The sequence below is a fragment of the Ixodes scapularis genome, unplaced genomic scaffold (assembly GCF_016920785.2).
Source record: "Ixodes scapularis isolate PalLabHiFi unplaced genomic scaffold, ASM1692078v2 PGA_scaffold10__122_contigs__length_95168666, whole genome shotgun sequence".
Classification (NCBI taxonomy): Eukaryota; Metazoa; Arthropoda; class Arachnida; order Ixodida; family Ixodidae; genus Ixodes; species Ixodes scapularis.
Genome location: NW_024609836.1, coordinates 58,225,434 through 58,238,667, shown reverse-complemented (window position 1 = coordinate 58,238,667; position 13,234 = coordinate 58,225,434).

Sequence of the window (13,234 nt, the reverse complement as noted above, 5' to 3'; positions counted from 1 at the left end):
CTGATGTGTATTTTATGTACTTTGTTACGACTGTTTTATTATGCTGACTGTTCTAATATGACTATTGTGGTTTTCATATGTTTGCATGTTTCATAGGAATCTGACTTCTGTGCACCATAGAGTTATTATAATGTACGCTAGAGGTTCAACTGGCGCTAGTGTCTATGCGACTTCCGTGACGCAAATTGAAGCAGACAGCAACCAGTCTACTTTTCCAGTCTTCCCGTGTATTCCTATGGGAAAGCGCGCGTGCATTTTGTCTCTTCGCCGGAAAATAACACGGAACACTTTGGTTATTTGGGTCGTACCGAATAGAATGTACATTGATTAACACTGTAAAAGTGTAATTGCTTTAGTTAGCGCATTTTTCTTCATCAGTGACCGATGTTTAACTTCGCTACATTTCAGTCCCAAACGTGTGTTCCGCAGCAGGTGTGTAAAAACAAGCGACGATTCGAAGCAAAATTACAATCGAAAGGAATGTATATAGAGTGTGTTCAAGGCTCGCCAGCAATCCGCTGACGCTTATATATTGATAATATGCCAGTCCTGTCACTATATAAAAATGACCCCGTCGTGCGTCGTGCATGAGCGGATAAAAACGTTCAAAACGTAGAGAATGAAGTCTGTGGGCTATAAAAGTTGTCTCTTCGTATTGTTTTCTCTGCCGGACAGCTTTTATCGGGCACTTGTTCTCAGAGATTTCGAGCGTGCGAGTGATATTTTGAACGTAGAACAAGCAGCTTCGCTCAGAGCAGAAAGAATAAAACGGTACTTACTTATTTAAAATAGGAATAGACTACGTGGCCTTCAATTAATTTTGATCGTATATGCACGTGTAGTTACTGATCCGGTGTTACTGCGTAGTTCTTGCCGTCTTTCTTAATTTCCAGATGTTCTTCGTTCGTTTGGCACGTATATCCCCCACGCTGAAAAGCGCCGACGTCGTGTTCGCGCTAACAGTGTCCGACAGTGCACATAAATACACGTACGAAGCTGTTTTAGCACCGTTTTTAATGCGATGAATTTGAAAGAAAAACACCGTAACTGACCAATTATTTCGTCAGCCTGACTGAGAAATGTTCCAAGCTACCTAGTACGTACGAATTATTCGGGATATTTGCTCTTATGATCGAGCGCAGAGAGAAAATGCACTCACTTTTTCCCATAGAAATGCATTACCGGAAGTCAATTTTAGACTGGTTGCTGTCTGCTTCAATTTGCGTCAGCACACTAGCGCCACTTGAACCTCTAGCGTACATTATAATAACTCTATGCTGTGCACCCACTGATCTCTATGACAATTGTCATTGAGATCAGTGTGTGCACCAATGTCAAAACTAGAGCACTATATAGCTCCTACGGAGCAGAGTAGCGCAATCCTTTGAACCTCGTGTTTTGCCGACAACATGGCCGACAGAGCGGCTCGGCCACTGATCTCTATGTCTATTTGCTGGATCGCGTTTGACCAGCTCCTCCTATGGACCGGAATGCGGTCACTGGCGGCCATCTTTAGGTAGAGTTATATCATCTCTAGCCATCATAGTAATATGGCGGACAGCGCAATGGCGGCAGGCTGCCATAAAAATAGCCGTAGATCTAGTACACTGTACCGTGGGTGACATTTCGTGCTTGATTGAAGTTGTTCGATGAAGCAGATTCTTGAAACCCGGCGTGAACGGTAGCCTCATCTTTGAGGACCCGGCAAAAGTTCTACGAAAGCGCAGCACCGGGGGAAAGCAGCGCAGCTCGCATCAAAAGCAGACTCCGTACCGTCGTCTGCTTTCGATGCTTCTTTCGATGCGACTTTCGATACGCGCTGTGCTGCTTTTCTCCCGGTGCTGCGATTTTGTGAAACTTTTACCAGGTCCTCAAAAACCGGACTACTGTTCACGCCGGGTTTCAAAAACATGTTTCGTCAAATAATTTTTATCAAGCACGCAATATCACCCACGCTATTTTGACCGCAGCCTGCCAACCCACCTGCCAAAACGCTATATGCCATGGATGGATGATAGCGGCTGCAGCAGCTTACAGTGGCTAGAGGTGATATAACTCTACCTAAAGATGGCCGCCAGTGACCGCATTCGCGGAGCGGGCAAACGCGATCCAGCAATTGTCATAGAGATCAGTGGGCTCGGCGCGAGTCACGTGGTACTCAGGGTTCCAGGAGGCGGCCCGTTCTATGGGAGAATACATGGAGATCGACACAACACGGCTGATTAAAAAATGAACGGCGAGTTCACACTTTTCAAAACTAGTCTGTCGTGAAGTTAGTAAAGCACTAAACACTTTATCAAAGTTTTAATAATATCGGATGCGTGTGCAAATTTTGAGAAGGCAATTTCCAAGGCAATGGCGTTTGAAGCAGACGAGTTTTGCTCGCAGCGGAGATGGGCTTTCTGGGTTGGCCGGAGCGGGTCACGTGAATGGTGTGACGTCGCCGTGTCGTCTGCTGCATGATGCCGCTCAGGCAATTTTTTAAAAAAAAGTCAGGTCTTTGCGGGGCACAAAACTTAGCGCAAATTATTCTAAAGTGTTCCATTATTATGTCAAAAACAATTGTGATTCCGTACATTCCCACAATACTGAAGAAACAACGATTTTCTCACGTTCTCCATGCATTTCTGACCGCAGTTGGAACCTCCGGGCGTTCGCCGCTAGTCGCCGAGAGGCGGCGTTCTAGATTGCGCTACTCTGCTCCGAAGGAGCTATATAGTGCTCTAGTCAAAACCATTATGGTGTTTTTGGGCACGCAATAAATAAATATCAATATCAATATCAATATCAATCTCTTCTCTGCATCTTGTGGATCATTCTGGATCTTATGTGCAGAGAGCCTAGATTTAAAAGAGGGTTCATCTCAAACCATGGGGACCGTTTGCAATCTAATGACGGACGCCTCCAGTCGTTGTCGTCGTAGCGTCCCAACTTCTGGCTGCCAAAACTTCTGTGATCTGCCACACTGGAGAGCGATCTGCAGCGGGTTTACTACGGTTGATCGAATGCCATTTCATCGAAGCACGTTTTAGAGAATGGGCACGTTTTATCGAAGCACGGTTTAGAGAAAGCAGAGCCTCAGTGTAGAGAAACGCCGTTTATCGAAAAGGGGACGCTTTTTAAAAAAAGGCTTTCCTACTTCTCGCGTGTACCACTGGTGCGCGTGCTAAGCCATGCCCCCCGCTGCGCATGCCATTTCGTCGAAGCACGTTTTAGAGAACGGGCACGTTTTATCGAAGCACAGTTTAGAGAAAGCAGAGCCTCAGTTTAGAGAAATGCCGTTTATCGAAAAGGGGACGCTATTGTAAAAAAGCCTGGCGGCGCCTCAACACCACAGCTGTTGAGGCTCCGCCAGGATCGCGAGTGGCGACAGCATGACACTTTTATGACGTGATCAGGAGGAACTCAAGAAACCACTTAAAAAAAAAAAAAAAAACTTTTATTTTTTTTTTATTTTTAGAGATTTGTTTTAAAAAAGCCATGAAAGCTAACTCATGCGGTTTGTGCGAGTGAGTTATACGCCCAAGGGGACATTATGGGGTGGCTAATCTTTGCGATCAACAGTCGGCTAATTAATTAAAATTCGTTAATTAACTTTATAATTAGTAAAAAATAGGCATATGGTTTCAATTAAAACTTGTTGGGCGTCATCGAAAACCACTAAATCAGTCATTCTCAAAACGACTTTGAGCGCGTGAGAAGCGTAGTAGCGCACTAAAGTTACCACTCGTGGAGCAGGTACAAGGCTAGCGGTTGCGTTAAGGCATGCGTTAAGGCGACATTAACTAAAATCATGGATGCCTTCACGTCTTACTCGTCTGGACCCAGCTTTACCGAAGAGGATCCTTCACATGAGGGCCTACAGTATTTAAAGCTTCGCCTCCACCTTTCCTCTCCGGGTCTATGCTGGTCCCTCCAGCAGAGGACAAGAAAGCCCGTGCTTCCTTTCTCTAGCAATCATTCTAAATCAGTTAAACACGGTATCGTAAAAACCCTCTTTTCGTCGCCCTTTTCAAAGCCATGCCCACAGTGTTTGAAAACAAGTTTTCATTTTCAGCAACTTAGGCTCGTCAACGCCGGAGGACCTCATCCGGAGGACCTTTTGCGGAACACCTCGAAGAAGTTCATTCTTGGCGCTAATCGTCCTTGTGTGACAACCAAGAACAGAAGGCCGGAACGATTTGCCGTCGTCCCATGGGTGTAGGACAAAATGGTCCCGGTCAGAATGGTCCCGGTCAAAATGGTTCCGGACAAAATGGTCCCAAATGCCAACCCGGACAAAATGGTCCCAGCTGAATTTATCAATACTTTGAGACCCCTCAATAAGACAAAAAGGTTTGGTACTTTGAAATTTATTTCGACAATCGTTCAAGGATAATATTAACGTTTTCATTATAATCATTTGAAAAAAATTTTTAATCCCTTCTATCTATACCATGTACCTCCATTTCTCAAAGGTTCTTGATTTCTACCGATACATTCCACGTGTGTAATAAATATCTTTCTATCGCCAGAACCTGTTTTCAAATTAGCGCTATCGAGCTTCAAAACAATATCCGGAATGAAAATTATTATGATACACGTATTACAGGATCTTGACGTGGTTTTCTGAAATGAACCGGTCGTACCACCGTGTTCCGTTTATCAGAAACAACATCGCTCTGTCATTGATTTCGCAAGTATGAGCGTATTTATTACATGGACCACTTAAGAGACAAGAAGTCGACGCTGCTGAAGCGGAGGTCTAATACAAAAATGTATTGATATGACCCACATCCCTCAAAAAGTCGTTCAAGGGACGTAGCCCTTGCACGTACTGTGTGCACAGAGTTACAAGCCGCTGCTGCAACTCTTAGGAGATTCTTTTTGTCCTCTCCTTTGGTGGATGTACATGTCTGACCCTTTCCTATGTCATAACCGTAGTGACAGAGGATTGTTGAGACTGCAGAGCGTCAATCGCCCTCCAAATGGTGGGATGGCAGTGCCCAACCATGCTTGAAAAGTTCTTGCTCCAGGCTTCCGCGAGGTTGTTAGTCCTGTGGTCGCCGGTCATCGTTGCAACGTGCAGAGTTCATAGCAGGAGTCTCGAAATCAGTGATGACAAGACCTGGATTTGGTGATGTTCAGGTGGTGGCTTCCGCAGCTGCAACCACGGCGTTCAATAATTCCTCGTATGAAAAAAAAAAAAAAAAAAAAGAAGCGCAAAAAATGAGGGCCTACAAGGGGAATACAGTGCCCTGTTTATTATTCGACTACGCCAACGATGTCTCTCTGTATCCCTCGTGCTTGTTCCACGCTTTTTTCGTGCCGTTTTTTTATTGGATATAAGTATTGATTTATTGAACATTGGCCCAACCACTTGACTGCAATTTAGTTAAAATAGAAAAGGGCTAGCGTTGTGTTTCACGAGTATTTTCCAAACTATTTTCTAAGTCTTTAATATCCATCAAGAGTAGAAAATATAAAAACCTAAAAACAGCAAATAAATAATGCCACGCTGGGACCATTTTGCCCGGTTGGCAGTTAAGACCATTTTGTCCGGGACCATTATCCGGGACCATTTTGTCCGGGACCATTTTGACCGGGACCATTTTGACCGGATCCCCATCCCATACACCGCACCGTTATAGGGCTCTTGCATCCCGCTTCAACACAAATGTTGTTTTTTCTTGTAAAATGCGACTTAAGCAGCTCTGTCTACGAGTCAACAATCAGGAAAAACCGCGGGGGTGCAATGTTAAGCACGTTGAGAAGTTCGTCCCTTGCGAGGAGGAAAAAGTTTATTTCATTCCTTTGTCTTGCGGGAGACAGTATATTGGGCAGACAGGAAGCATGGTTCTGTATTTCTGAAAGCACATATATTTTATAAGATGCTCTAGAATTATAACTTCATGGGCATTATAGGATTATTAATGTTTAATGCCTGTTCAAAATATAGTTTATACAAAGTACGGCTGTAAATAGTTGTTTTTATAATTTGAAATACCGAAGCGCTTCCTACAAAGATAAGAGACCAAAAGCCGAAACAACAAAAACAACTTTCGTTAAAAAAAAAAAAAAACGCTTTTTGCTTGTTTGGAATGGAACATTAACCACAAGCAGATATTTATTCACATTAAAATTGATATTAAAAAAAATATATTGTAGTCAGGCCAGGAACACAGTCCTCAAATGATTGCAAAAGTCAGTTTATTCAAGGTATATGTTCAATCATTGTTGGAACTAGTCAAAAACCTTTGAATGAGCAGTTTCTGTCGAACAGAATGACGTTAACCCCGTCATGAACACTCTCAGAACTAGGGATGTCGTGAACCACTTTAGGCTCGAATTCGAAAGATTCAATATTTTCGACCGAACTGAGGTTCGAATTCGAAAGATTTCGATATTTTCGACCGTACCGAGGTTCGAAATCGAAAAGTTCGCAACTTTCGAACACCGTGGAGTTTCGAATTCGGAAAGTTCGAAGCTTTAATGGTTTCTAAAAGTTCGGGCTCGAATATTTCGAATACTTTTTTACTTAAGGTTTGAGAAATTTGAAGATTTCAAACTTTCCTAACTTGAAATTCGAGTGATTCGAAAATTTGCAATTTCTTGAGATCTGAACTTCGAAGAATTCGAAGATTTCGAATTTCTTTGAATCTGAAGTTCGAAAATCGAAGATTTCGAATTTCTTTGGATCTGCATGGCAGATTTGCGTACCGGGGGAACGAGGGATAAGTAGGGAAACCAGACGGCAAGAACTACGCAGTAACGCTGGATCAGTAGGGAGTTTTCGTAGATCGTTCTGGCGTCTCCGCTACGCCTCCGCAACTACTGCGCATGCGTCAATCTAGCGCAGACCTTGCGGAGTTGCGGACGTGGTTGCGGAGGCGCCTGACGAAATAGCGGATCTCGAGTTACGCTGGCCGTTCGATTGTGTGCCTTTTTATCTGTCTTATTTTAACAACGTTGAGAGGATGACACACCGGGCGACGGCGGTGTGTCATTCCACGCGGTTCCCATGAAAACGTTCGCGAAACTCGAAAGCATCCGTTTGCCGTAACTGTCGCTCTTCGAGTTCGGACCGTGACGACAAAGTGACGTATGACACGTCCGACCTACGTAGCACAGAGCGGAAGTCGCGTCACTAGATTAACTGCGGTATTACTCGACACACCCTACTCTCTGTTTCACTATGAGTGCGAGCTAGTGCGGGTGTAGGAGCTACAAGAACGTGCTTCGGGCTTTCAACGTCCCTGTCGAGCAGGCGCACTTGCGCAGTGCAAGCCAACGTTCGTGCAAGATCGTTCGGGGTGATGCGCTCGTGCTTTTAACCTCTCTTTCTATTGCACGAAGGGGAACAAGCTTTGGGCAGGATTCTAGAGCGTAGAAAATAGCGGCGATGCTTGTTGCTCAACGATGGCTCGACCAACGCGTACAATGACGGGTTTTCCGCGAGCACCCGGTTGTTTTCGCGATGCACGACGACTGTTTCTGACGACAATACCGCTTGTCGAAAAGCACCGTGTGATCGCAGTGTGACAACGAGAGACGGCGACGATGAAAGGTGATGACCTACAAGGGCGCGGTTGCCCCCGATGATCACGTAGCTAATGCCCAGTGGATGGTGATCAGAGCCGTGACGGCCGTCGTGAGTATCGCTGTCAACCGGCTGGGAAGAGACGGTTGGGTCGACAAAACCCCGGACCGAGGCAGCTGAGGCATGTGCGAAAGAAGGCTTTCGTCGCCACCATGACAAGCACACCGACGTCGTCTGGTGCGTTGACTAAACTTAGACTCTAACTAAACCTTCGTCACCGTCATCATCGGTCTGAAGGAAACTGTCACCATTCTGAAGGACTCCAACACTTTGCCGCAAACAGCATTTTGCCATTAACAACATGGTGGTAAGTTGACGTTTAAACTTCAGGGTTTTTAACGCTTCGAAGTTAGTGCACGCTTAGTACCTATGTCTTCAGTTGACAATTTGTTGCGGTCTGTAGCTACTGTCAATCACGCAATAAAATCTGGATGGGTTGCTGATGGCATTTTGTTGTATCAATTATATATTTTACCTTTTCACGCCAAGCGGCTGGAATTGCAAGTCAGTCATCGGAAAGTCATAAGAACACTTTTGGATGCCCTGCAATAAACTACAAACAGGTCTGTCCTAAAATGAATCGTTACTTGTCTAGACAGCAGCAGTTTAGTCTGACAAAGTATTGTAACATTGTTACCCACTGTAGACGAGAAATTTAGCCAGTGTCTTGTGGATGGTTGTCATCTTCGTGACCAAGAAAAACAATAAAAATAGAATTGTCCTACATTCAACACACGTGTGTTTAGTGTAAAGGTTATTATAGCAATTAAATAGATTGTCGTTTCAAAAGTGACAGTAACACATTGAAATTAAAGAGTAGTGTGAGCTGGATTTTTGAAATTTGCCTGTGATGCAGAGCAAATACGCACTGTTGGCTTATCACCATCAAGCATAAACGACAAGCGGAGGCAGAGTAGATGCGTGAAGGAAAAGCGAGCATATGTACTAAAGAAAGAACTGCTACGTAATGTGAAGAATGTCAGCAACTATCTTGCCATTGTGGTACGAGCTCAGTGGCTATGCATATGCTTATAGCAGCCTGTGAATGTAGGATGCTCCCCTTATGTGGCCAAGCCAAGAGGGGGGGGGGGGGGGGGGGTGAGGGGGGGGGGGTTTATGGGGCTTCGCTCCTTCCCTCCCCAAATCCGGCGGGCCCTAGAATATACACACAAATTCCGACACCATCCCCCCCGCACCCCAAGTCATGAACATCCCAGCCACCTCAACCCTCCTCTATCCTCACCCCCTTAGAAGTTCCTGGCTACGCCACCACTATCAACAGCACTCAATAGATAGTCAACATTATCAAGATAAACAAAATTTTTTTTTTATTTTGTGCATCATATAGGCAGTGTTTTTGTCTTTATAGGCATGCAGCCAAAGCACACACTGTAGAAAACACTTGTGTGAAGCCTGTGTTTACAATGCGGTCCCCGTCAAACTTTCAAGGCGTTAACGAATTCCACAAATTAAATTTTCAACGAAACGAATTCGTTTTGCAAAACGCTGGCAAACTTACGTTGCGTTTTACATCATTCACCTTTGTCGTCCAATGAATCAGTAGTCAGCGCTACACAAACCTCAATGGGCTTGTCGTTTGTTTTCTTGCCGTTGGGGCGATCGCTGGCGGTCGTGGCGGCGGCACAATTCTTTCTCAGACCGTTGGCTGCTGCCTCCGTGCTCGCGGAAACCTGGTTCCCTTTGTGTCAAGGTGAGGTTTTGAATCTTAATGCACGGCAACGCTGAATAAAGGTCTATTACCGTCTTCATAATCTCAGCAACGCTACCGTACGAGCCACACCACCACCACCACTTTCAAGCTTCATAACACCGGCACAAATAGAAGCCAAGTCTTGCATCTCGCCAAGCGTTACATCGGAGACGTTAAACGCCAGCTCACTGTGCTCTTCGACCCGGTCCTGCCGCCGAATGGGCTCATCCAACAGCACGAAAAGAGCATTCGTGTGCGCGTATATCAAGTAACCGATCGCATGTCAAACTCCAGCCGCGGACGATTCGACGAGCATCTCGGCCATGTTCTTTCGAGTTTAACTCGCCAAGGGTACGGTTGTCGAGTTAAAACAATGCAAATAGTCCCGTGCATTCTTGTTCTTACGTCATTTTGTCGTCACAACCCGAACTCGAAAAATGACTGTTAGCGGCAAACAGAGGCTTTCTAGTTTCACGAACGTTTCCATGGCAAATGGCGTTGAATCGTCACGCGCAATGAAGCCAATGGGAAAGCGAGGTACCTATGTAGGGACGTGTAAAAACGTAAAAGCCGTTTTTTTTTTTTTTTTGCACGAGCTATTCTGCAAATAAAAATAAGTAAAAAGGACTGCCCGAGATTTTGCCGTTGCGTGCATTTCTTCAGCGCCGAAAGAGAAGAGCATGGCTTATGGAGATTATACCGGCATAATCACTGCAGTGCGCAAAGGAGCAAAGCATTATTAAAACTGCCCGAAGAAACTTTCCTGCATCATCCACAGAATGCTCACAACCGTTGCACTCTGGGTCGATCTCATGACTTGTCATATACTCCCACAGAGTCGTCGTCAGCTCTGTATCTATTTGGAGTCTCCTTCACAGGCAAACAGGAAATTTCATTTGCAGCTTAGGTTCACGGCGGCTTCACAAAGGATGATCGGTGTCGCAGCGCACCTTCACGTAATATTTTTTTTCTCGTAATGCCATCCGTATCGTGCAGAAGCAGGGAAAGCAACGGCGCAAACGAGACACAAACACCACAAGGTCGTTACCGCGGTTTTCGCCATGTTTGTTTTCAAATACCGTAGCAAAAGACTTCGAGAAGACAAGGTGAGATATCTTAGCTAAATTTACTTTACGTCATAATTATTGAAATAATCTTTCGTATTTTATCAAAGGATAATATTATTTTTCTCTGTTTCCTTCCATTTTCCGGAAGGTAGCCTTTTCTCCGTTATTCGTTCGTTTTAACTCCCGGAGGAAAGAAAGAAGAAAACAAAAAGAACAGGGGGAAATGCGGGGATTTCTGCGCCCCAACTGCGTGGACACGTCATCGCGACGTATAGGGGATCGTCAGATTTTAGCTGACCGCGTGCGTGAACCCGAACGTTGGGGCGGAGCCTCAAACAAGAATCATTCTAGTTTGAGGCTCCGCCCCTTCCTTCTCGATACGTCACAACTCGAAAGGTACCCGTTTGCGACCAGAATAGCACCCCTGGGAGTCCAAAACGTGCAATATAGACGCTTTACACACGCGCCAAATTACAGCCGCCATTGCTGACCTTCTCTTGTCTTATCGAGATGCCGAGCAACTGAAACGGTCGTTGGCGATTCTCTACAAAGGCCGATGCTTTAGAAAAGGACACAGTTGAATCTAATATGGCAACAACCTGGCGTGCTATGGTAATGATGAAGTGAAATAAACGAAATAAGAGGAAGCAAAACTGAAGGTCAGTTATGGCGGCGTCCATGCACAGCTGCTGCAAAGCGTCTATAGCCCCCCTGGTGCCTTGGTGGTGGCAGCTTCTACTTTGACTGGCCTACCTCTTTGGAGCCTGATGCTTCGACCGCAGTGGACCCAACTGGGCAACAGCGCCATAATGTTCCGGAGGCTGCTTCATGCACCGATCGAACGGCGTGCCAGGGGTGCTATGTTGCGCTTTTTGGACTCCCAGGAGACAAGGGAGAGGGAAGTGACGTCAACGACACAGCAAGCGCAGATTGGGTGTTGATTTCGTTTTCTTCTGTCAACATCCAATCTGCGTTTGCTCTAGTCGTTGACGTCACTTCCCTCTTCCAAGTCTCCTGGGAGTCCAAAAAGCGCAACATAGCACCCCTGATTCCCCAGCTCGCTTCTCACCCGCCCAACCTGTCTCCACGAAATCTGGACTTCTGCGAACCGGACTGCCATCCTCCCCAATACCAACAATCCATGTCGTCGTCATAATGCATGTACAGGGTGTCACAAAAGAAAATTTACACGGTCTTTTTTACCACAAAAGTAAACTAGGCATCGCCGAACGCTCATTCTCCGCCCAAAGGACACAACCAGATGCCAAAATTTCAGCCCGATCCGATAACTTAATCAAAAGTTATAAGTGATTTTCTGAAAATTTCAATGGGAAAATGGAGCCCGTTTTTGCCCGTTTTCGGTTTCTGGTGCCATAGAGCCATCTTGGGTGAAACCAGCTGAACAAAGGAAGGAAAGTGACGAGGAGAAAAGATTGGCGAACCGACCGCTGGACTACCAACTGTTGGTAGTCCAGCGGTCGGTTCGCCAATCTTTTCTCCTCGTCACTTTCCTTCCTTTGTTCAGCTGGTTTCACCCAAGATGTCTCAGAACCAACTAGCTCAGCTTTTACCCTTAGTAAGCCATAGAGCCGTTTGAAAACTCGGTCGACCGCCATTTTCTCATTGAAATTTTCAGAAAATCACTTATAACTTTTGATTAAGTTATCGGATCGGGCTGAAACTTTGGCATCTGGTTGTGACCTCTAGCGCTACCTTTGGGCGGAGAATGAGCGTTCGGTGATGCCCAGTTTATTTTTGCGGTAAAAAAGACCGTGTAAATTTTCTTTTGTGACACCCTGTATATACTTATGACATTATCATGTTCACTATACTCTGTTTCATACTTAGCGTGCAACGCTGTGAAAGCTACTGGCGCGAGCGTGGGGCTTGATCTCGCTGATCATTTGCACGCGTTCTCGCGCAAACGAAACCATAGATGAAGCCACGCGCTCGCGCCAGTAGCTTTGACAGCGTTGCACGCTAAGTATGAAACAGAGTATAGACGCGGCACCGCGGGCCTCCATGGTACGTGCTGGTGCCTTTCCGCGGGGCCGCGGCTCTCCATAGCCAAATAAATAAAGTCTAAAGACTAAACACAGACTTCTTTGCTGATCAACAGTCGGTAGCGCCTTAAAAAAAATAACAATAGTGTTCCCCCGTTTATAGAATAAAAATTCCAAAGCTACACCATACCAGTGGCGCACATCAGTGAAATAACATAAACAAAACAGAAAATGAGATGGTCTGTTGAACGCACGTGCACGTGCGTTCAACAGACCATGGAGGCCAGATGTGCTACGAAGAATTTATCCAGAAAAAAGATTAACATTCATAATCGTAAATTAACCATGTGTTGTGTTTGAAAAGGGACTAATGTTTTATATAGTGCTTTTTACGACCGCTAGTGGCGCTGTCATAATCGCAGTACCGTAGCACGCAGAGAACGGTCTACGAAAGCGCTTTTTTGAATCTCCGCTATACCTCTGTTAGCGGGTCTCGTAGCGGGTAGCGGATATTGTTGCGGAAAGGCCAAAACGATGTACGAAAAGTCCCTAGTAACTCCCTGTGCATGTAGACGATCAAAATAATAGTGATATTAATTTCATTTCCACGTTTGACATTGGAACAAAGGGTAAAAGCCTCAACGGAGGCTTGACTAGCCCTTAACACCACACATTAAGCTTTGCAGCAAAAAAAAAAAAAAAAAGAAGAAAAAGTTATACGTTAACATTATTAAATACGAGCACTGTTGTTTCAAGCAACAAAAAAAAATATCCGAAAAATACGGAAAAAAATACACCTTATCTAACAGACAGTTCTAGCACAAACAAACCATGCACAAAAAGTTGAAATGAGTAGCCAAAGTCAATAATACAG